At 34.7% G+C, this 22,273-nt stretch overlaps 1 protein-coding gene across 3 annotated transcripts in view; it reads left to right on the top strand.

The window, feature by feature from the left end:
* Scp2 (Sarcoplasmic calcium-binding protein 2) overlaps positions 1 to 22,273 on the top strand; it is a 73,243-nt gene that overhangs the window by 5,921 nt on the left and 45,049 nt on the right. Inside the window, exon 2 of one of the 3 annotated variants that reach the window (XM_074185099.1) lies at positions 18,104 to 18,144. The exons of 1 other annotated variant lie outside the window; for it this stretch is intronic. The gene's annotated coding sequence lies outside the window, so the exon portion shown is untranslated. Of the gene's footprint in view, positions 1 to 9,417; positions 9,423 to 18,103; positions 18,145 to 22,273 lie in introns of those variants that run through there. One more of the 3 variants, XM_074185100.1, reaches the window with a different exon arrangement.

The raw sequence follows: 22,273 nt of genomic DNA, 5'->3' as shown, positions 1-22,273 counted from the left end.
ATGAGACAGTGCCAACTTCGTTCTATGAAACTTTCTAGAAATGTATACAATGGCGAGGGACTGATTACATTCGGTTAGTACGTTATTGATTTTTTATTAGAATTACAGTGAATATTGACTGTTAGATATAGAAATGCTCAATCAGGGCAGTTTCATCAGCAAAGAGTTCAGACAGTACAATAAATAGGACTGACTATAGTACTGGCTTGGAAAACCCGTCTCAAAAAGATTTTTTCCGCAAGGACGCCTTTTTCCGATTGAAAAATGTAGCCATAGTTTGCCGCATATTTCTTAAATAGAGGAAGGGCCGTCGAAACTGCCACGCAAAGAACTTTTTATAGAAATCCATTAACACGTCAAATTAATCTGTAAGGCAGACAAATTTTTACCCTGGTCTAGAAAATTTCTCAAATAAGAAGGCCCCATACTATAACATATTAATTTTGAAACCGTTGTCGTTCATTTTGGAGTTTAAGCAATCAAGGTGTCATTTTGCAGCATACATCGATAATTTGCCATCGCTGGTATTCAGAGTGTTAGCTTGTCTTCGTGTCCTCACTGAAAAATCTAAAGGATCTAAGTCGGGGGACCAAGGAGGTCACCAATTACACCATTTCGTCATATCCAGTGACCACGAAATTTGTCGTTTGAGTAATTACATTTCGTGAATAATTGTGTCATATTGAAACATCATTTTTTCAGGATCTAAAAAGAAATTTCAAGGTTTGAAGTTTTCATGTGTGTACCAAATAATCCTGGGTTCTTCTAGTAACAACTATTTTGGCGATCGACTACAATTTCAAAAAGAGAGTACACTCGACCAAAATACACACATCGACTAGAAAATTATCATTTTATATTGCTCGTTCATTCATAGTTTTGCAAAATGATACACGACAATCAAATAGGGCTTCCTTTAGTTCTTGCATTGTACAAAAAAAAGACGCTTTCAGGTTTACCAGATATTATTTAATTACTGGGGAGAACCAATTCACGAACCCAAAAATAACGTGCTGTATGCCATTTGATGGTATGGCTTGATGCGCCTGTGTGGAAGCAAAAGCCAAAAATAGTGTGAGAGAGAGAGACCATTTGATGGGAATCAAAATTTATTTGAGTTGAGAAAAGGTAGTATTGATTTTTGAAAAAAAAAAGTTTCGGCTTGCCACTTTTCCATCTTTATACGAAAAAATTCGGTGATAGATGGTGTATTTTCTAATGCAGTGATATTTTTCAAAAAACTACCGCCATCTCTGGGTCAGGCCCAGTACTTCTGAGACCACCCTGGTACCGCTTTTTTCCAACTGATATTTTCCATCATATTCGTTTCAATTATCAGTGGATCTGTCCAATGTCAGTGAAGTATTATATATTTTTATCCAATTATTCACTCAATGTGACCATAATGATTGATTCACTGAAACAGTAAAGAGAATAACCAAAAACATTCAACAGTATTCATTGGAGAATCACTGGGTAAATATTTGATTCGTAATTTCCATTCTTCCACAGCTGGAATACGTTACACAGACTCCAGTCCTATTTGAATGGTTTCATTTCACGAAAAATTCTGTTAAGTCGAGGAAAATCTGATTTGAAGTTCCATTCGAACAGAAAGCGCTCGACTGTATTACTTTTTCTATTTCGTCTACTTTCGCGAATGAAAAAGTGTTTCAATTCCAATGGAAATGATATTTCTTTCGCTCGTAAATGCTATTCAAATCAAATCATATTTTGTTGAAAGTGCAAATGCGCTTGGTTGCCTTAAAATTTCAACGCGATCCATTTCATCCCTTATTTCTATTCCCCCACCTTTCAGTACGAAATTATATGTGATACTCCAACATTTCAGGTGTTTTCTGATGTTTTTTTGTTGGCTGATTTATTGAAATGACAATAAGTTTTTCTAAAGAACCCCTTTTAGTCTCGTATAGCTCTTATACTCTACCAAGACATTGCTACTTGAAATGTTCAATCACCTTCCTCAAGCTATAAGAACCATAAATGACCTTTAGAGCTCTTAAGAAAGAGTTGAAAGACTTGCTCTCTGGGAGACCTTATTATAGCTTAGCAGAATTCTATGATGATAATTTTAATTGAGAAGACTAACTGTAATATCTACGGTATTTTATTGATTTCATTTCATTCAATTTAGTTTAAATTGATTTATTTACATTTTGTTGACCATGTTCTTATATCCTGAACGTTTGTTATTATTTACATGTCTCTTTTCAGTTCATGTTATAACCTACTTTTAGTGATTTTACTTCTGTGATTTCATGTATATGTTATTTATATTTCGCACAAGGCTTTGTCAATAAGAATTTATTCTTCAGACAATAAAGTATATTAAAAAAAAATGTATTTGGGATTATAAATTCATGAAATGTTAGCCAACATGTCCTTTAGAAGCAATCAATAATCTTGTGAAGATCCCTTTATGTTCTGATTTTCTATATTGTGCCTCTTCAAAAGGGTTCTGCTAAGTTGATTTCTGTTTGAAGGTGATTGACAAGGTTTCATAATGAATTCCATTAGTTCGTACTTCCATTGTCTGATATTATATAAAATGATTTGAAATTCCTGAAGTTGATTTCTGTTGCATGATGTTTGTCATCAAATGACATTTCACTTCTGTTGATGAGCAAGATGAACTAGTCTTTCATCCATTATTTTCAAATGTTCGGGAAAACTGCTGCCTTCAATTTTCCTCTTTCAACAATCTTATTTGCAATAGTTTGAACAAGGCTTTGTTAGTTGTTTATAATTTCGTTGTTATGGACCTAATTTCTGCTTTATTGCTTTTTTACTGTGATCCATTCAATTCCTACCAGCTACCTCGGGTGTTCCACGAGGAAGCAACCTAGGTCCACTTCTCTTTAACGTATCCATAAACGACATGGTTGAGGTCATTAGGTATCAACTGTTTGATATACGCAGATGACCTGAAATTATATCGCTCAATCTGACACGTGTTGAGCTATATTGTTTTCCCAAAAACGCGAGTAAATGTAATGTAATGACAAACACACTACAAAATTGTCCATTTTCACATCCACTTCAACGGCCTCTCACATTCACCGATCTAGATGTTACTTTCGACACAAAACTTTCCTTCGTACCACACATTGAAGTCATTCCATCCGCTTCCAACAGAATGTATGGATTTATTGCACGAAACTTCAGAGATTTCGCGGATCCATCTACATCGAATTCCGTACTATGCTTTCGTCAGATCAAAATTAGAATATGCTTCCTTAATCTGGAATCCATCTCATCAGTTTTATACAGAGAAAGTTGAAACAGTACAACGTCGTTTCCTAAAACTTCTCTCCTATAGATCAGACAATATCTATCCACCAATTCGATTTTCCCATGATACATTGTTAGCTAGGCAAGCTATGAATAGCTAAGTTGCCGTCGTGATTGTCACTCCACAATTTTTCTTTTTAAACTGATCAATAATTTAATTATTGACCCACATATTCTGCAAAAACTGAATTTCAATATACCTAGACCAACCTCTAGAGGTGCTAACCCCACGTACAAATATTCTGAAACGTTCATCTCTGCATAACATGTGTGTCAAATGGAATTCTGCAAGTTGTCAGAATCTCCATCTCTGAGATTAGGTCTTTTTACTCCAGCTAATCCTGTATGTATTTTTTATCTTATAACTTATTGAAATTGTATTGTGATTTGACTTATATCCCTGTTCTGTAGTTGGGTATAACCTGTTGAACAGTGTATGAATGAATAAATAAATAAGAAGGGAAATACCGTCAACATTAAATATTATATAGCGTTATTGGATCGTTTGAAGGCCGAAATTGCAAAGAAACGACCGTCTATGACAAAGAAAAAAAATTTCTGTCAACAATGGCAAAAACTACATGAATTGAACTTCTAATCGCTCCCATGTCCACCGTATTCGCCAGATTTGACCTCCAGCGACTACTGGCTGTTGGCAGACCTCAAAAAAATTCTCAACGGTGATAAATTTCATTCGAATGAAGAGATTTATACTAAAACTGAGGACTACTTTGAGGCAATTGATAAATCGTTCTGCAAAAGTGGTATTGAAATGTTAGAGAGCCGCTGCAATGATTGTGTGGCTCTTGATAGAGATTACTTTGATGAAAAAAGCCAATTTTGGACGAAGAAACCGCGTTTTCTTTTCTTAGGTTATAACATATTAAAATCCATCAATGTCAGTATCGACGGTATTCATTTGAATTTCTCCAGACTGAGTTGTCAGTCTTGGGAAAATCAAAGGGAAACTTTTATCACCTTCAGCTTCCACCCTTCATCTTGATGTTTTTCGAACAAGGTTTCGCTTTCAATTCCGTGAATTATTCATCCATACTTGAAAATTTCATTAGGTTTCAGCACATTTTTCGGGGCATATGGTTGTCTAATGAAAAATTATCCAGCAATTTTTACATTTTCAATAAAACGTTTAAGCAGGCACACCCGGCGATTATGACTCGAATTCATTCCCTGTTTTGGACAGATGTGACAGAGGGTTCAAATTAGGGGTTGGACTTCGTTTCCAATAGCTGCCAAATCATTCATCTGTATGACCTGGTTTAGTGTCTGCGGAGTCAGTATAAAATGTCGTATATAATAATCTATAGGTGAGTGGAGAATTGTTGGCAGGCTTCAACGTAGTCGTTTCGAAAAGATTTGGCACAAATTCCACCATATTTGTAAAAATCAGTGTCGTTTCAACTCGTTAGACGGCAAATTGAAATTTATGGTTTTTCTCATCGACGTAGTAACTTGGTAGATGATCTAGATTTACATGAAAGACATTCTACCATAAGAAAAACTGCAAAAGTTCTATGTTGTTGATTTGAAAACTAAGAATATGTGTTAATATTTACGGTTACGTGAGAAAAACAAGCTTATCTGATATTTCAACGCCGAATAAACGGAAAAGATGCAGTCATTCTGATTCCTATTTGAAAATTCTTCAGTTTAGTCATCTACTATGATTAAATAAATCTTCCTAAAATGTTACACATGTACAGGGTCATAAGTTATCATCCATACATTCTTTGAAAGAATAATAGGATTTATCCAGGAGCAACTCTTTGATTTGATAGTTATACTGTTTTAGAGCCAGATTTTTTATTGAACTTGGAAGTTTATTGTACAATTTAATGGCCATTAGCCTGGGACATGATTCCGATACAACTAATATGTGTGTTGGCACTTCCAACTGTAGGGAATTTCTAGTATTATAATTTTTATTACCATTAAAAGTAGGAAAACTGTTTGTGTACATATTTTAATATCTCATAAATGTAATATACTTGTAATATTCAATATTCTGAGATTTTGGAAGATGTCTTCAAACCCAAAAATGTTGTCTCCTCTTGTTGAATTGATCCATTAATTGATGTTACTAGTAAACTGTGATCTGGAGTGGTTCTTGAATGATTGAAACGTAAAATCACAGTTTTTTTTTCATACATTTTCACAAAGTAAATTTATAGTTGTTTATTAGCCTCACTCAGAAAATATGCAGTAATTTGGTACAGAAATGAAAATTTTAGACGAATCACATACAATTTTAATTATTATTACTAGGAATTCAATCAGGACTAACAATCAATTTTTAATATTTCAGAACGACTCCCAACAATTTAGTGATCCGAGTTTATCATTAGTTTTTGCATGTCGTAGTTGTCAGGAAGATTAATTATAGATACGTTTAAAGTTATTAGTGAATAACTACATAAAAATGTTCGCGGTTTGTCATGAATTATCATCACGATTCTTCATAAGACCTGGTATTTTTGAATTACCTTTCTTGCAGTTGATAAAATTCTAGAATTTGCTGGGAGTACTCAACATATCATGATCTGCAGCTTCAGTGTAGGTTTTGTATCCATTGTTCGAAGTAAAACCTGAATTTGTTTTTCAGTAGCTCTTAAAACACTTACTTTATAGGGTAAACTCTTGCACAAATATCTAGATTTTTCTTGGGAAAAATAAATCAACGCTGCTTCGCTATAGATTGGCCAGTCCAGTCCTGATTCAGTTGGTGCTTTCCGGAAATGTGGTCCATTTTTCATCCAATTTGGTGATAAGTAAACAATGTCGTTCTCCTTGGAGAGACCATTTCTGTTCCCCTCCTGGGTATATATTTTTATCTCTCCTGGGTATATACGCAAAATGGAATGGAATATTCTAGATTATAACGAACTCAAATTGAACTGGTCAGAGGACCTACTGTTTCCATGGTTTGCATTGGCAATTTACTATGTTTATAGAAATAATCACTGTAGATGATTAATTAAGTCCTCGTCATGTGTCATAATAGCTTCCCCAGGTTGTGTGTTCATAATAATTAATATTAGGCTTTTTACAGTGTGGAGATCGTACTGCAAATCACTATGTATGAGAAATATGTCATTTTGAATCACCTTCCATTTTTTTTATGAGTTTTCATTTGGATTTCAATAAAATTCAATTACAGTACTCATTGTTTGAAATTCGGCGCCGCTCATATATTTTACTATGTTTGGATAACAGAGAACATATCGAACATTGATTTCGAATCAAGCCAACCAATGAAAACATTGTTTGTAATCCCTGACTGGCAGAAGAGGCCATTAAATAATTTTAGAATGGAATGTAATCAATTCTGGTAATGATTCTCGTTCCTGTTCCAGCTTATTTGTTTCTGGATAGGCGAATACTACTAACAGTTCTGTAGTGTATGCAAAATATGGAGCTAAATATCTCTACTGACAAAAATACAGTAGGAAAATAAGAACAGGTATATTAGAGTTGTGGAGATGTGAAAAATTGTGGATGTTTAATAGCTCAACTAACAATTAAAATAAATCGTTCAGTAATTTGGAAAGGGTTCTGTTGTTTTTCAAAATATTTAACACGATGGGGAATCTGCTGAAGTTCAATGAAGGTCAAACTGAAAAGTTCATCCAGAAAAGTTACTACAAAATATAAAACCAATAAATACATTGTTTTCCAGATACAGGGTGCTTTCTTTGAAAGTTCCAATTTTCTTTAGACTAATGTAGAAAGAGAAATGAAAAGATTCTTTTTTTCAAAAATGTAATTTGCTTCTATGTCAAATACGGGTAAGCCTAGACAACTGGCAACGTGGAGCTCAACTTCGCTTATCCTGCTAATGCGAAAACCAGCCTTCTGGGGCCTGAGTCCTTCCTGAATCACCTGACGACTGTCCTATAGCTCTCCAGAGATTTTCCATGTCCCCTAAATCACTGATAACGCCGACCGCAAAAAGAGCCGGAATAAACCCACATTTCTTGTTCAAATTGCGACGCTGAATGCGTAAGAGACGATTTGAAATTGCAAATCTCCCCGAATTTGAATAATAAACATTTGTGTACAGATCAGCACCGGATCGAGGAGATTTACCAGCTACGTGTTTCCAAGTACAATTGTTTGAGGTTTCGGAGTTGGAAAAATTCATGACATTTTTTTGTTAGTGACTAAGATAATTTCTTGTGAACTGAAACAAACTTTGTTGACTCATTGGGAATGTTTTACCTTGCACAATATGGAAAAAATGAAAATTATAGTAGAAAATTTCATGCAGGATTCAGACAATAGTGTTCTGAATGATAAATTGCCTTTTGAAAATCGACTTGATTTGAGATGGACTCTGTTTACATATAATTCGGTTTATTAGTATATTTGGAAAGTCTTGATAACTCATAACCACGAATATTAAGGCAAAGTAACCTACAAATATCCAAATCACCCATTAACAGTTGTATTTTCGTTTGTTTCTATACAGGCAAATCTCATAAAAGCCTTCACTTCATTTTTTTGTTCAATTCAAAGGACGTTGTTTCTATGAAATATGAAATAATGAAATAATATTTTTAGTTATCAGATTTACCTGACTAGTAGATAAGGCAATATTGTGAAATTAATTTTTAAGGCAATTAAGACACAGGTACCTAGCAGAGATATCTATTGTATAAATAAGGGCAACATAGATTTGGTTTAAGCTTCCTTTCGAAGATGATATCTTGGTGTTGAAAATAATGGTTTGATGTTGGGACAAAACTTCAGTAATGTTTATAACAACAATTACTACAATATATACAACATCAGCCACTGTACTACTTTACCTCCCTTGTCTTTCTAAAAAAATAAAGCGAGTCGCTTTTAAATTCAATATTTGAATGATTCCCGTAGCTCAAATTCTGAAATCTTCAATAATTCGTAAAAAAACGGTGCTTCGTGTAAATGTGATCAAAAACATATGTTGGTCAGTCTCAAAAACATTTCAGAATGAGAAAACGTAAACACAAGATTATCATAAAAACATGAAACAATGTTTTTAGAGTTTCAAGGACTTTTACGGTGTTCCTGAATAGGATTTACGTACATTTTTTATATTTAGTTACTTCATAATGAAGTGTTTCATGTTGAGTAGTTGAGCCTTCAAATATATATTATAATTTTTAGATTGCACGTTTCTTTTTCTTTCAATGCATTAGTGCTACATACTGACGGTTGCTATACATGAAAATGTTGAAGGGAAAATAAAAAAATCAAATTTGCCTCAATTGAAAAAAGTTGTATTATGTATTAATTTCTCATTCTCTCTTCGGAAGTTTTGCACTATCTATATAATGAAGAAGAAGTGGAAAGCCACAAGGTTTCTTTCCAAAAACTAACCTCTCCTGAAAAATATTCTCTTTCCAATTACAAAATATTAAATAGATTTTCTGTAGTTGGCTAGAATAATTTTTCGCCGACCTTAATATAAATATATATATATATATATATATATATATATATATATATATATATATATATATATATATATATATATATATATATATATATATATATTCCAACGCACCCTTAAAACACACATCGCATCAAGAGAAGTTTTAATAGCTTTAAAAGTTGATCCACCACACCCAGAGAGCAAACTAGAGAAGGTTGACCCCAGAAAGAACGAACCGCCACGTCTGTATCATATTTCACAGTGGAGAGCAGAAAGTAATAAAGATTATTAAAAAAATTTCGAAAAACTGGAAACGCCGGGAAGGGTAACAGTTCCTCGGGAATAATAAAAATTGGACACGATAGAAGTGAAATTTGATTTATTACTCTCGTTGCGGTCTTTTTCCGATATTTCTCTAAAAGAATGAACGTGGAATTACGTCGTTATGTTCGAGTTGACGTTGGATGAAACTGAATTGATATCGTAATGATGTTTGAGGGAAAAGAGAGCACATAACTCAATCCGTAGAATCGATGAAACTGTTGAAGTTGCAGATAAAAGTGAAGTTATTCGAGAGCGGGGAATAAATGGACTGTCACATACAACGGAGCGTAATGGTTTTGGTGCTTTTGATGAAGGTGAAAATAACTTGGATTCAGTTTCAAAGGATATCAAGTGAATTCTCCAGGACAAAAAATTCATATGGGCATTATCTTGAATTATGGAAGTTTCAGTCATAGGCAAAATGAAATGTTTCACATAAATTGAATATACTCTCTACGTTTTACTATCTAAGGCCAAGGAGCTATCTTAGAAAAAACGATATTTTTTCAATTCAGCATTTTATAGTTCGAAAGTTCAGATGTTCAAGACACGTGTTTTTTCAAAGTTTTTTTCTGAAAACGAGGTTATCATCAAGAAACAACCATTCCTATTGCATGTAATGACGTTCTGATAAGACCAAGAAAAGTGCTGTTGATCCCCTCATTCGTTTTTTATGATCTGTATAGTATCATTTTCTTCGAAGAGAATGTCTTTTGGGGGGCCCATTCGGCACTTTTTCGTTAGAAAAATATGCAAAATAAATGCAAATAAACCAGAGCACTTTGATGCTGCCAGGAAAACTCTTTTCATGCGTTCCGATCTATAGGTTGTTTTACGAGTTTAGAAAGCTTTTCCATTGAAGAGTCTGCTTTGTAGAACTCCGCGTCTACAAACATGCAAGGGAGTTAACTGAATACAGCGGTTGTGAAAATAAAGAGCGGAGGGTGGGAAATTTCGCCATGACGGGTAACAACTGTGGAAGTATATCGAGAATGTTTTCTTGAGAGATAAGGAGTGTTTCGCGGTCTGCATTAGCGATCTAGTTGAAATATGCCTTCGGAAATCCAATGGAGTGTCTCAGGAATCCGCAATTCACAATGATTAGTCGCGATCCTTTGTTTGCAAGCATGTTAAGCGTACACATTCTCGAACCATCAGTCCACCCTTTTGTAACTGTGTCGTGGGTGTCATACCAAGTTCCGTCCAAATATAAAATTTGCCGTTGTTCTTGTCTATATTTAGTTATTTGTTCTAAGTATTTGTAACGCTATTCCACTATTCTCCTGCTTTCCATAACTGCTTTGTTAATGTTTTAAATCTAAATCCTAGTTTCTTTATCTAATTTTGAAGAGTTGTCACAGCAGCTCACGTTATGGCCGAAAGTATTCAATTTCTTCCTTATGATTTCAATTGTAGGTATCTCATTGTTTTTGACACAGTCTTATATTGTTTGTTTCAATGATTTTATTAGATGAACATCTAAAGTTTTTGGTAATCCCGCATCACATCGCGTCTTGCGTTCAAAATATTTGTTTTTGACTATTTTACGTACAGTTGAGAAAGGAAACTCTGTCAAATCTGATGTTGCTTGTAAAATCAGTAAATTTTGAGATAAATAACAAGGAATAACACTCTGCAAATTTGTCATAAGCGAATGTGTATCAATATTAATGAGTTATTGGCCAATGGTGGAACAACTTTGCCAACTATTCGACGCGTGGTAATAACATTGTTAAAATTTGAGAAGTTGCCAAAACATGGGACGAGTTAAGAAAATTATTTTGAGATGCTTCCGTTAATTGTCGATTCTGATCGATAACGACTCTAAACAATCTTTATATTCGGTCGTAATTCTCAATGTATGCGATCTGGTGTTATTTTAATTGTTTCCGAGTGTGTTTCAATTACAGAGTGTTCACCTCGAATCACAAATTTGATGCAAATATTTTTTATGTAGATGGAAGCTACCAATAGATTTCGGTTGGTAACTTTATCAGGTACATACGTTCATTGAGGTTATTACCAATATTAGTTTGAAGAAAATTGTTACTTTGTATAAATTGAACCCGCTCAGTTGATAATAATAGTAATACTTTTTATGGTGTAGGAAACAAGTATGTATATTTTCGGTATGAAGAAACCAATATTAATGAGTAAATGAGTGATTGAAGTCATGTTTCATATAGATTCATTGGTCATGAATTGATAGAAACTCCTACTTATATCATCGAAGAAATAAAACTGGGTTTATTGTATCTCAAATGCTCGGTACACTTCGATGACAAATGAACTGCGCCATCCCGAAGGGAAATCCCCAATAAAACGTCAGTCCCACGTGATATTACTTACGAGTCAAGGCATGTTAACACGAAGTCGATAACTTTCATCCAGCCAACTCCGATTCTCGTTGAATCGGCTTACTCCTTAGGTAGACAAAATCTGGAAATTATGTAAAACCCTTGGCGCACTCTTGATCCTCGAAAATCTGCCGCTATCTTGACGAATCGTGCGAGCCCGAGGTTAATTCTGGTAAGGGTAAGTGAATTTGAACCTCATCAATCGGGAGAGCTTGGCTAGGATTTGGCATCCCTTCGATTTAATTATTTCGACGTTTTTGGTGCCAAGTGAACTTTTTGTTGGTAGGTATTGGAGAATGCGGGATCATTTTTATTCACCTTTATCGCAGTCTTTTCCACTGAGGGGATTCCTCTTGGAAGCTTTCTATGGAGGTGCTACAAAAATCCATGAGACGCGAAATCGACTGCCTCAGATTCTCCTGCATACTCTCACAGACAGCAGCGACGTTTTCGGCAGATCCTGCGTTTCGTCGATGTACAGATATTGGTCGATCATTTACTGAAGCAGTGGACTCAAATTCATCCACCACATTTGCTCAGAATGTTGGAAAACCCTTTATTCAGAAATGTAGGTTGAACTTTATTGATTTTCCTTCGAAAACCCCCTTCTTGTTTTTTATATGACTCTTCTCCGTCCCATATTTCGTAGCTAGTTTTGATTTTTCACAATCAGATCTATTATTCATAGAAAGGATTACACGACGAACTAGAACTTTTTCGTTAATTCGATACTGAAGTTTTTATCAAATTGATGAATGTACTTCTTTGAGAATTTGCCATTCATCTCATGTTATTCCTTCAAAGTGGCCTAATGATATTTCTTGTTTCGGATATGAATCCGGTCTTTCCATTTCCCGGAAATAAAAAGTTATTCCTGATCTGCTGGAAAATTGCCAACAAAAAAATCAGTATCCAAACCCAGGTGAATGAATTATTCCAATAATTCACGAATACTTCTATACTCGTAGAATGCCTGAGCCTATAATTCCTGAACTGCTTCTGGCATATCCAGATTTCTGCCCGAATACCTGGAATCCCACCTCACTTACTGATTTATCTCGCTCTGATTTATGATTTGAAATTGCTCCACTCTTCGTCTCTCTGCATATTTGAAATATCGCTCCTTCTAAATCAGTTTTGGCGCAAAAAGGCTCTGGAAATGTATCCTGTTTCCAGGGACAGACGAATGCTGGAATTTAAATTAAAAATCGCATTGACAGGGTGTAGATAATCGAGTGGAGGAGAATGTAAGTTAATTTTCGGCATGGAAGATTGTGGTACACCAAAACGCCAAGAATGTACAATAAACTTATTTAGTAACTGATCTGGTAGATCACAAAATCCTCCTAACAAACCTTGAAATGTGTGGAATCAGGGGAATCAGGGGTTTGAAAGTTACTTAGAGGATAGATACTACTATGTAGAAGTTAGCAGAAATAAATCAGAATCTAAAAATGGTTTTCTCGGGGTTTCTCACGGTTCTATATTAGGTCCACTCTTATACAGGCTGATTCACGGTGGATGGCACATTAGACGTTTCTGGTGAACCAGACAACGGATCACTTTGAAAATTTAATGGAGGGCATATTCGGACATTCTCTAGCCAACTAAAATATTTTCGACAATGCGGTGTTGCCGCTTCTATTAGAAAGCAGTAGAAACTTTGACTTTTCAAATGGAACACTCTGTATATAATATTATTTTTGGAATCTCCAACAATTGCCCGACAACTTTTCCTGATATTTCCCTATACCTATCTGTTACCGTTTTCGAAATAAAAATTAATTTCAATTTTTTTCTTCGAAAATCATGACTTCTAAAAATGCCGATATCTTTTAGTTAAGAAGTACTATGATAACGAAATTTGGTTTGGAGTTAGGTGATACTTGGTCACTTCCCACACGTCAGCCTAATCTCCGTTACTTCAATACAGGGTGGTAAAAAAATACTGTTTTTTCGTTTGCTTGAAAAAGTTGCTGAAATTTGATTATTTTAAATGGAACACCCTGTATATTATTGAAAATTCGGAAAGCTGCTGAAATTTGCTTTCTTTCTATGTATATCATACCTATACCTAACTAGTCAAGTTTCGGACTTATGAACATTTATTTGTGAAAATGTCCCTTCAGAATGGTATTTCCATTCGGTATTTGGTAAGCAGGCCATGATTACTATTTGACAATAGCGTTGTGACATTCTCCTAATAATATCGACATTTTCGTCACTTCAGAAGTTGCAAATACCTTCAAAACGATGGAACAAATCTATTCAAACGAAGTTCTTATGAATTTGTTTATTATTTTTGGACAGTGTGACAAAATTATCAGCAGAACATGTAGAAAGTTCAATGAAATGTATCCGAATCTACCGCCTCAATTATATTATATACAGAGTGTTCCATTTGAAAAATCAAAGTTGCTACTGCTTTCTAATAGAAGCGGCAACACCGCATTGTCGAAAATATTTTAGTTGGCTAGATAATGTCCGAATATGCCCTCCATTAAATTTTCAAAGTGATCCGTTGTCTGGTTCACCAGAAACGTCTAATGTGCCATCCACCGTGAATCAGCCTGTATATAATATATGTAAATGATTTTTATAGTGATCAGTTCGTTATGTATGCTGATGATACATTTGTGTTGAGCAAATCTCGATTAGGAAAAAGCTGTCTGAGAACGTTATATGTCAGTATGTTTTCCCTGGAGGATCATGCTTTTGGGTCAGCCTCCTCCTGAGAATTCAACCAGATGGGAGCGGTATGAAATTGAATCTTCTGTTCCAATCCTTAACTTATCTGCAGTGCTAAACTTGGTGCGGTTCAACAGTCATTGGGAACTAGTTTGTTCTCGTTGTTTTTCAGTTGCTGGGAGTCTATACGATAATTTCTGGTTCAGTTTTTTCTGTTTTGGTTGGTTTTTGGGTTATGCCGTATTATTATGTGGTTACAATCTCCAAACGTTTCAAATGAAGATGACTACCGCAATTGTATTTGAAACCATATCTACATTCCTCATTAGATACTTGTAATGCTCTGTTTGGAATCTTTAGTGTAATGATGAATATTACTGGAGTATCTTCCCAACACCAAACCGATATTTCCAACACCTCAATGCTTGTTTTGATCACCAAGTGATCATCTTCAGGAGGAAGATTGAACTGTTTGATCTCCCTCTTGAAGGTAATCATTTGATGGTTGAAACACGGGTTGAGGTGCTGAAAATAACGGTTTGGAGTTGGGTAGAAACTCCACTAATATTCCCCATCAGAATTCAATTCAATTTTCATTTCTGTCTCGGTCCACAACCCCAAAAGTTACTTTGAAAGCTCCCTAAATACAACACCCTGTGGTCACTTTATTAGAAATGTTCATATTCATCCAGTTTAGATTATATCTGTACCGGGATGCTACCCGTGAATAAACTTCTCTGTTTTCCAATTCAAAGCTTCGGCAGTTTCGTATTTGATATTGCCATCTGCAATCGTGTCGAATGATCTTTTTTTATCTAGGTCAATGGGGAGTTCGCGTTTACGGGTAACCGGATCATTTTTGCGTCCCTATTTAGATGTCATGCCGGAGTTTTATTGGACTGTCGAAGTCGTCGGCTATGCGGATTTATGGTTTAATAGAAACGTCGATCTGAAAAGATATATTGGGCAGGTGCGTTCAACCGAAAAGTCCTACAGCGATACATAGTGGCCCAAATTCCCTTCAATCAGTGATGCTAACTTAGGGGGTTTTCTTCCTAAATATAGGGGATATAATTTGAAAATATATGACAAACATTAGAAGAATACATTCTGAAGTTGATCAATAAGATAGGCATGATAATATCTCAAGAAAGAAAATTGTAGCTGCAGGTAACGTTGATAACAAATGTTTTCAGTTCGTTTTTGAACATGTTCAAAGATGGGCTATTTTTAATTACATTTGGTAATTTGTTGGACCGATCAAACCCTTGAAAAACAAAGAATTCATGGTGCTTTGTTTTTTGTTCCGTTGATGTATAAATTATTGTTATTTCGAGTGAAGTGGTGGTGAATATCATGGTGGAGTACAATGTACTGGTCCTAAATGGTTCAATATTTAGTATACGAAAATCATTAAGCATAATAGCAATAGGGGTATATCTGCGGCACTTCATAATGACTCTCAAACCACGATTCTGAAGTTTTTGGAGTTGAAACGATTTATTCAGATTGCCTAGATATAGGAAAGAGGAACAGTAGTCAAAGTGTGGCTGAACAATTGACTTGTAAACTGTGACTCGGTTGAAAGATTACTAGCAATTCTAGAGAAAAAGAATAATTTTTTTGAATTTTTTCCATGAATATACTCATGTTCATCAAATGATAGAGTGTCATCCATCAGGAATCCCATCATCAATGCTGAGGTTAATAATTTTTGAGTCCATTTGGCTGTATTTAAATTTGGTGGTGATTATCATTGCTTTTGTTTTAAATACATTCAGCTTTAGTTCATTTATTTTCAAATAATTGTTGACACTTTTTAGAGTATTATTAATTTTTTGTATAGCCATTTCGAGATTCACATCGCCACATGCCAATAGCAACAGCAAAAAAGTTCATCAATTCACAATCAACAAACAATGTCACGTCATTTGAATATAGTTTGAATAGAATGGGGCCCAAAACACTACCCTGGGGAACTCCAATATCATTGTCAATTTCACAAGATGTGCATATGAAGCGGATGTCCAGGAATGCAATTTTGAAATAACAAAATGGGAAATGTTCGACTTTTGAGATCCAGTGGAAGTTGAGCGTCGCAAACCATATCACTTAGCAACCTCACCCCACCTTCCTGAATTCTCTTCAACCTTCTGTAAGCATAAAAAACGGGCTGAGCCCGGAAGACACACGGTCTGGTCTGTTCACTTTGATAAGTTGCTACTTTCACCAAGACTTTGACTGATTCCTCTTAGTCTCAACTTTGTTCGATGTCTGTCTATTCGCACACAAACCCCGCTACAGTCGCATTTCCATGTTTCATGAGAAGGCGGTTTGGAAGACGAATGCGAGACATCAATCCACGATCTCCGTCTCATCAATAGTGAAATACTAATGGCATTTGTCGCAGGTGCGGCTTTCAGAATTATTCAGCTTCACAGCTGTTGGATGTGAAGGATATTTTTCCAAAAACCTGCCATATTGAAAGTGAAGAACTATCTGTTGATGCTGAACAACATTCTTTTCACAGTTTACTAACAGAAATCGATGTCAGTATCTCAAAAATTCGATGTTTTGCTGTCAATAATCAGGAGAATAATATTTTGTTACTTTTTTCTGGGGTTATAACCTGTCACAATGTGAAAACTGAAAAAGTCACCACAAAATGTCACAACAAATACCAAAATAGGCTAGAATCGATATATGCCAAATTGCTTAACAAATCTATTCCTGAAATAAGTGATATTAAATTCTTAGGGGTCACAGTGGAAAATAATCTTACATGGGACATCCATCTAAACAAACTTAACTCTAGACTGGGTACTACAGCAGGTCTAATCCGTGCACTAAGAGATCAAGCATCATAAGATAGTCTGAAGATATACTATTATGCGCATATTCAATCTATTATTCAATACGGAATTATTTTCTGGGGATCATCCACACAGTCATATAAAATCTTCAAAACTCAAAAAAGGATAATTCGATGTATGTTAAAACTACCTCATAGATCAACATGTAGACCACACTTCAAGATGCTAGACATATTAACAGTTCCTTCAATCTATTTTCTGCAACTGGTCATGTTTGTCAAAAAACATTATAGTATTTTCATGAGAAACTGTGATCTTTACTCAAACCAAATGACTATAAATACCAGACACAAGAATGAACTAAGCATACCGAGTCATAATTCATCATTTTTTGAAAAAGAACCGCGTTACAAAGCCATAAAAGCTTATCAATCTCTCCCAAGAGAAATTAGAAATACAGAAAACCACAACAAATTCAGACTCTCAGTCATTGATTATTTAAAAACCAAAGTTTATTATAGTTTCGACAGTTGGTGATGGGTCTCTATGCGATTGCACCATAACTGAGCACTGCGCAAAATTCTTTTAAAAGTCCTTCTTAAATTATCCAACATGTAATGTTGACCAATTATAAAAATTGTGATATATGGGAACTGTAGTTGTAATAAATATTACCTATCGCAAATCTTAACCCATTGACGTCAATGTAGATTTATAGAAAGGATATTATTATTACTATTATTATTGTCACTATATTATTATTCAACCGTCTTATTTATTATTGTACTGTACCTTATTATACTATTATTATCGTTATATATAACAAATATTGTAAATATCAAAACCTATTGACGTTGCCCTGTCCATTGTAGATTTATATGGCAATAAAGGATATTATTATTATCAGTCGATTAGCCAGTTGACCAATTAGTCAATAACTTGTCTCGTTCGAAAAGTCTCTTTCGGAAAATTATGCTTTCCATTCTCAAAGCCCAGGAAATCCACTTTACATAGACTGTTCTTTCGCCTTTTTGCGATGAAATGCTTTGAATTGACTGGATTCAAAAATTTCCTATTTATTTTCAAAATAATTTTCAAAAACCATTGAATGAATGAAAATTTAAAATTTCCCTGCTAAATGAGAATATGTTTTGATTTTCTTCTTTTTTTTCCAGGTGAGTTCCATTGGTCAACAATTATACCTTCCTTCAAGAGGGTATGTATAAGATTTCAGAACTGTGTCAGTCTCAAATTATTTACAAAAATAAAGAGCGCAATTTCCAAATTATGTAATGAATCAAACAAAAAATTATACCCCTACGCAGATTCGGGAGTTACAAGACTCTCAAAGGCGGTAGAGAATCATTTTTCATACGCTTTAGTTATGTTAAAATTATCTGGCATAAATGGAATCGAATCTCTATTATGTCATTTATAAAATCGAAAATTTGAAAACAATATTATCGACATTGAACAGTCGCCACCAGAATCTCCAGATTCATAGCTGATTCGTCATATGATGAAAACCATGCGTTGCACTGAGTGTAAGTACTTTGAAAATACCCCAAAAAATAACAGCAAATTCCGCTCAAGAAAGTAAAAACAGTAACAGAACAATTTAGCCCTTATTCCGGGATGTTCCGCTTCATTTACCGTTTTCTTTCTCAAGAATGATGAAATTGTATGAGAAACATCAGAGAATATCTTTTCTTTCAATCCGTAAAATTTCATTAGTGGAATATACACTTCAACTCTGTGAATCCCCAGGATGTAATTGGTGGAAGTGAATTCCGGAAACTGTATTAAGGGGCGAATCTTGATAAGACATCCTTTATTTTAGATGCTTCACACAATTAGAGTTGATTCGCCGGAAAAGCACGATGCAGCAATGCAACAAATGTTGATTTTTGAGCTGTTGTTTCTTATCTGTTCTGTTGTGATTGACGTTTATTATTGAATAGGGTTATTAAAATTTCACATAAGAATACTAAGCAGAATGTTTAAATCTTCCAAAATATATTCATATCAATGAAGTAAAAACTACAAAAATCATCGATTTCTCTTTTTAACGGTATCTCATTTTCAAATTTAATTCAGTAGATATCCAAAAAAATTCAAAAAACCAAAGTTTCGAAACTAGTTTGCACGATGTTTCAAAATTGCTTAAAATTTGGTATTTTTGATAAAATATGAACAAGGTTTTTAAAATTTTTAACACGCTGATATTAGCTTTACTTGTATATTCGTTTGTTTTCAAAATCCCATACTGTTATTTTGATTCAATGGTATTTAGATGACAATTGAAAAGTTACAGCCTTCTTCCGTTAAGATTTTTCAACGGCCTAACATGGATTAATTTTTTATTGAGTATTAACTCTCCTGAAGATGCCAACGATTCGAGTCAACGAGACGTTGAGGAAGACAATCGTCCACAATTCCTAGAAATAGAATTTAAAAGCCTCATATTACTTACTATTTTCCGAGTTCCTGGCGACTTCACCAAAATTTCTCGTTTCTTTCGGTACATCAATTAATGAATATATCTGTTATTTTTTTTGGATATTACTTTGTAATGTAATCTAAGAAAGTTTCCTTATGATTTCCAAATGTTTTTGAATAGGAAAAACTGATTTTTTTGCGTGTTATTCGCAGCTCAAGTAGGTGTAGTTATTTCGAAAGTAGTATTTCTTTCGTGTGACTCCAGAAGTACCCCGCCTGACCTAGAGATGGCGGTAGCTGTTTAAAAAAATATCACTGTATTATCACGTTCCCTCGAACAGCTCAATTTCTTTTTATGCATCGGCAATAACGAAAAAATATAATTTACATTTTGCCATTACACATCAAGGATTGATTCAGACATATAGGCTCGTTTGCCATTTTCCTTCATAAGGTCATAACATCCTTAACGCCAAAATTTCCATGAAGTTCGCACCGAATCGGTCTATTTTGTGGATCGTGAATGCCAATAAAAGTCGAATGCTAATGTTCGCAGTGGCAATTTTCGTAAAACTCGAGAATGTGCCTACTTATCAAATATCCACTTCACGAGAATGAATTTGGCTATTACCATAAAGGCTTTTGAGAAAAAAAGGAGGCCGTTGAAACCATTTGCGGTTAATTTGAGGGTTTCGATTCTGTGGATGTGTTTTCTATCGTAGACAGTACTGGTATTTTTTGTTATTTTACTATTGTTAGAAATCCATCTGATCTGGTGGAAACCCTTGTTTCATAATGGAGTGGATTATTTTCAGAAGAGCAAACAGGACAAAGAATATAGCTACCGCTATTAAAAATACCAAAAACTTCAGTACTCTTGGTGAATTTTCCCATTATTCAACTATGATTTTTAGAAAACTGAAATGTATAAGCTCAGTCTTCAACATGATGGATGCTCATAGAAACGGATGCGAATAAGAAAGGGGGAGAGACACGTAGAATATTCTGGCGGTTTTCCAGTAACTGCAAAATGAGAACGGTGATAAATATATTCATAAGAGAGGGTGTTTACTGCCAGAAAACGTTATGCAACCACAAAGGAATTCTCTTGTTTACGTATAAGATGTGGTATTAGAGAATGAGATCGCTCTGAAAAACGTTAACGATATTGAGATTTTTTCAAATAATAGTAAGTACATTACGCATTGTTCGTAAAGAGATATTATTGTCTTATTATTCACAATGATTATGAAAAACAGCCCTAGACTGCTTGAGCATTACATAGATATGCTATGAATGAAAGGAGAAGGATAGTTTTGCACTAAAAATGGTGAAATCAGTTTCTGATGCAAAACATAACTAATTCCGTCACAAATAGAGCACCTCTCCTTCTTTGTAGTGTCTTCCCAGTTCAAGGAAAAACAAAACCGAATGTATCTTCCCCATCAATCCATGAAAAATAGAGAAAAATACATAATTGTAGTCAGATCATATGACATACGTTTTTATTCATTTCATTTTTATCCAGTTCGAAAATTCGACTGGTTATATTTCATGAAATAATCACAAACTTGTATTTTAGGTAAATTCAAGTGTCGATCTTCTGAAAGGTTATTATAATCAATTCATTGTAGAAAAAAGGTGACTGTATATTTCTGAGAAACAATCTAATCTGATCAATTCAGATGGATAAGGATTTCTTAGGTCATCTAATGTAAGAGGTTTCAATTCTTTCTATCAAGTTTATAGATTGGGCTAGGTACGGTTAGCAGGGGTTTATTGTCGCTATTGACACTGGACCAAATAAATCTTCTTAACGGAGAGTGCGGCTCTACCAAACTCTGATCTATTGATCACTGTTTTATGAACCAATCTCCCATAATAACGAAAGTTTCACTAGTAGGGCCATTTTACTGTACCATTTTGAATCTTCTGTATTTTTCAATTATTTATCGTGATATTTTTTGAATACTTCATTTCTTTCATTTTCAAAGTTACATACATTCGTTTTCATTTCAGATCACGATGATTCTTTATCACTGTAAATTAGCGTTCATACAATTTTTATCTTCTATTGCAGGGGTCTCCAAACTTTGAAGCCTTCGGGCCATAATTATTTTTTCAGTTTGTTCCAAGGGCCAATTTCTGCCCTTAACTATATTTCTAGACTAGGATAGTCGCAAAGTGTGTGACCTGAGCAAACTTACGCTTTTTTTGCATTTCAATTATTATTGTGTATTGTGGCACTTAACGACATCTAGTGGCGAGTAGTGGTACTATGTACTATCTTTTTCAGCTACCCGCTAGGTGGCATTAGGCGTAAATATTTGGAATTACCGCGTTGGTTCGAGAAAGTTCTGGTTCTAGCTAGTGTATTCCGATCACCTCGAGATGGCAGTAATAATTGCATTTAAAAAGGCTAGCGGCGCAACTGCGAGTTAGTCTGCGTAGGAAAGCCGAAGGTCTTGGAGAAATGATAAAAGAATGCTTGATTGCAGTAGCCGAAGAAGTATGCCCCGAAAAGGTAAATTTTTATAAAAGTGTCCGTTTGTCAGCAAACACCGTGGCTAGGAGGGTGCAAGACATCGCAGAGAATATATCATCTCAACTGTCGGACAAAAATGGACATTATGAGTGGTTTTCTCTAGCATTGGATGAGTCAACGGATGTGTCAGATACTGCTCAGGTGTTGATATTAATTCGCGGAGTAGATAAAAGCTATGAAGTGTATGAAGAACTTCTTGATATTGATAGTATTCACAGCACGACAACTGAGGCAGATATTTTTAAGGGAGTTGAAAATGCCATTAATAAAAGGAACCTTCGATGGAGAAATTTGAAATCTATAACAACTGATGTGTCAAAAATAGTGAATGGATGTGGAAGTTAGCCTTCTATGTCGATTT

The sequence above is a fragment of the Leptinotarsa decemlineata genome, unplaced genomic scaffold, assembly GCF_025532065.1.
Source record: "Leptinotarsa decemlineata unplaced genomic scaffold, Ldec_3_MD MMD2_tig00026361_RagTag_RagTag, whole genome shotgun sequence".
Taxonomy (NCBI): Eukaryota; Metazoa; Arthropoda; class Insecta; order Coleoptera; family Chrysomelidae; genus Leptinotarsa; species Leptinotarsa decemlineata.
This window is presented reverse-complemented; position numbering and strand designations above follow the sequence as displayed.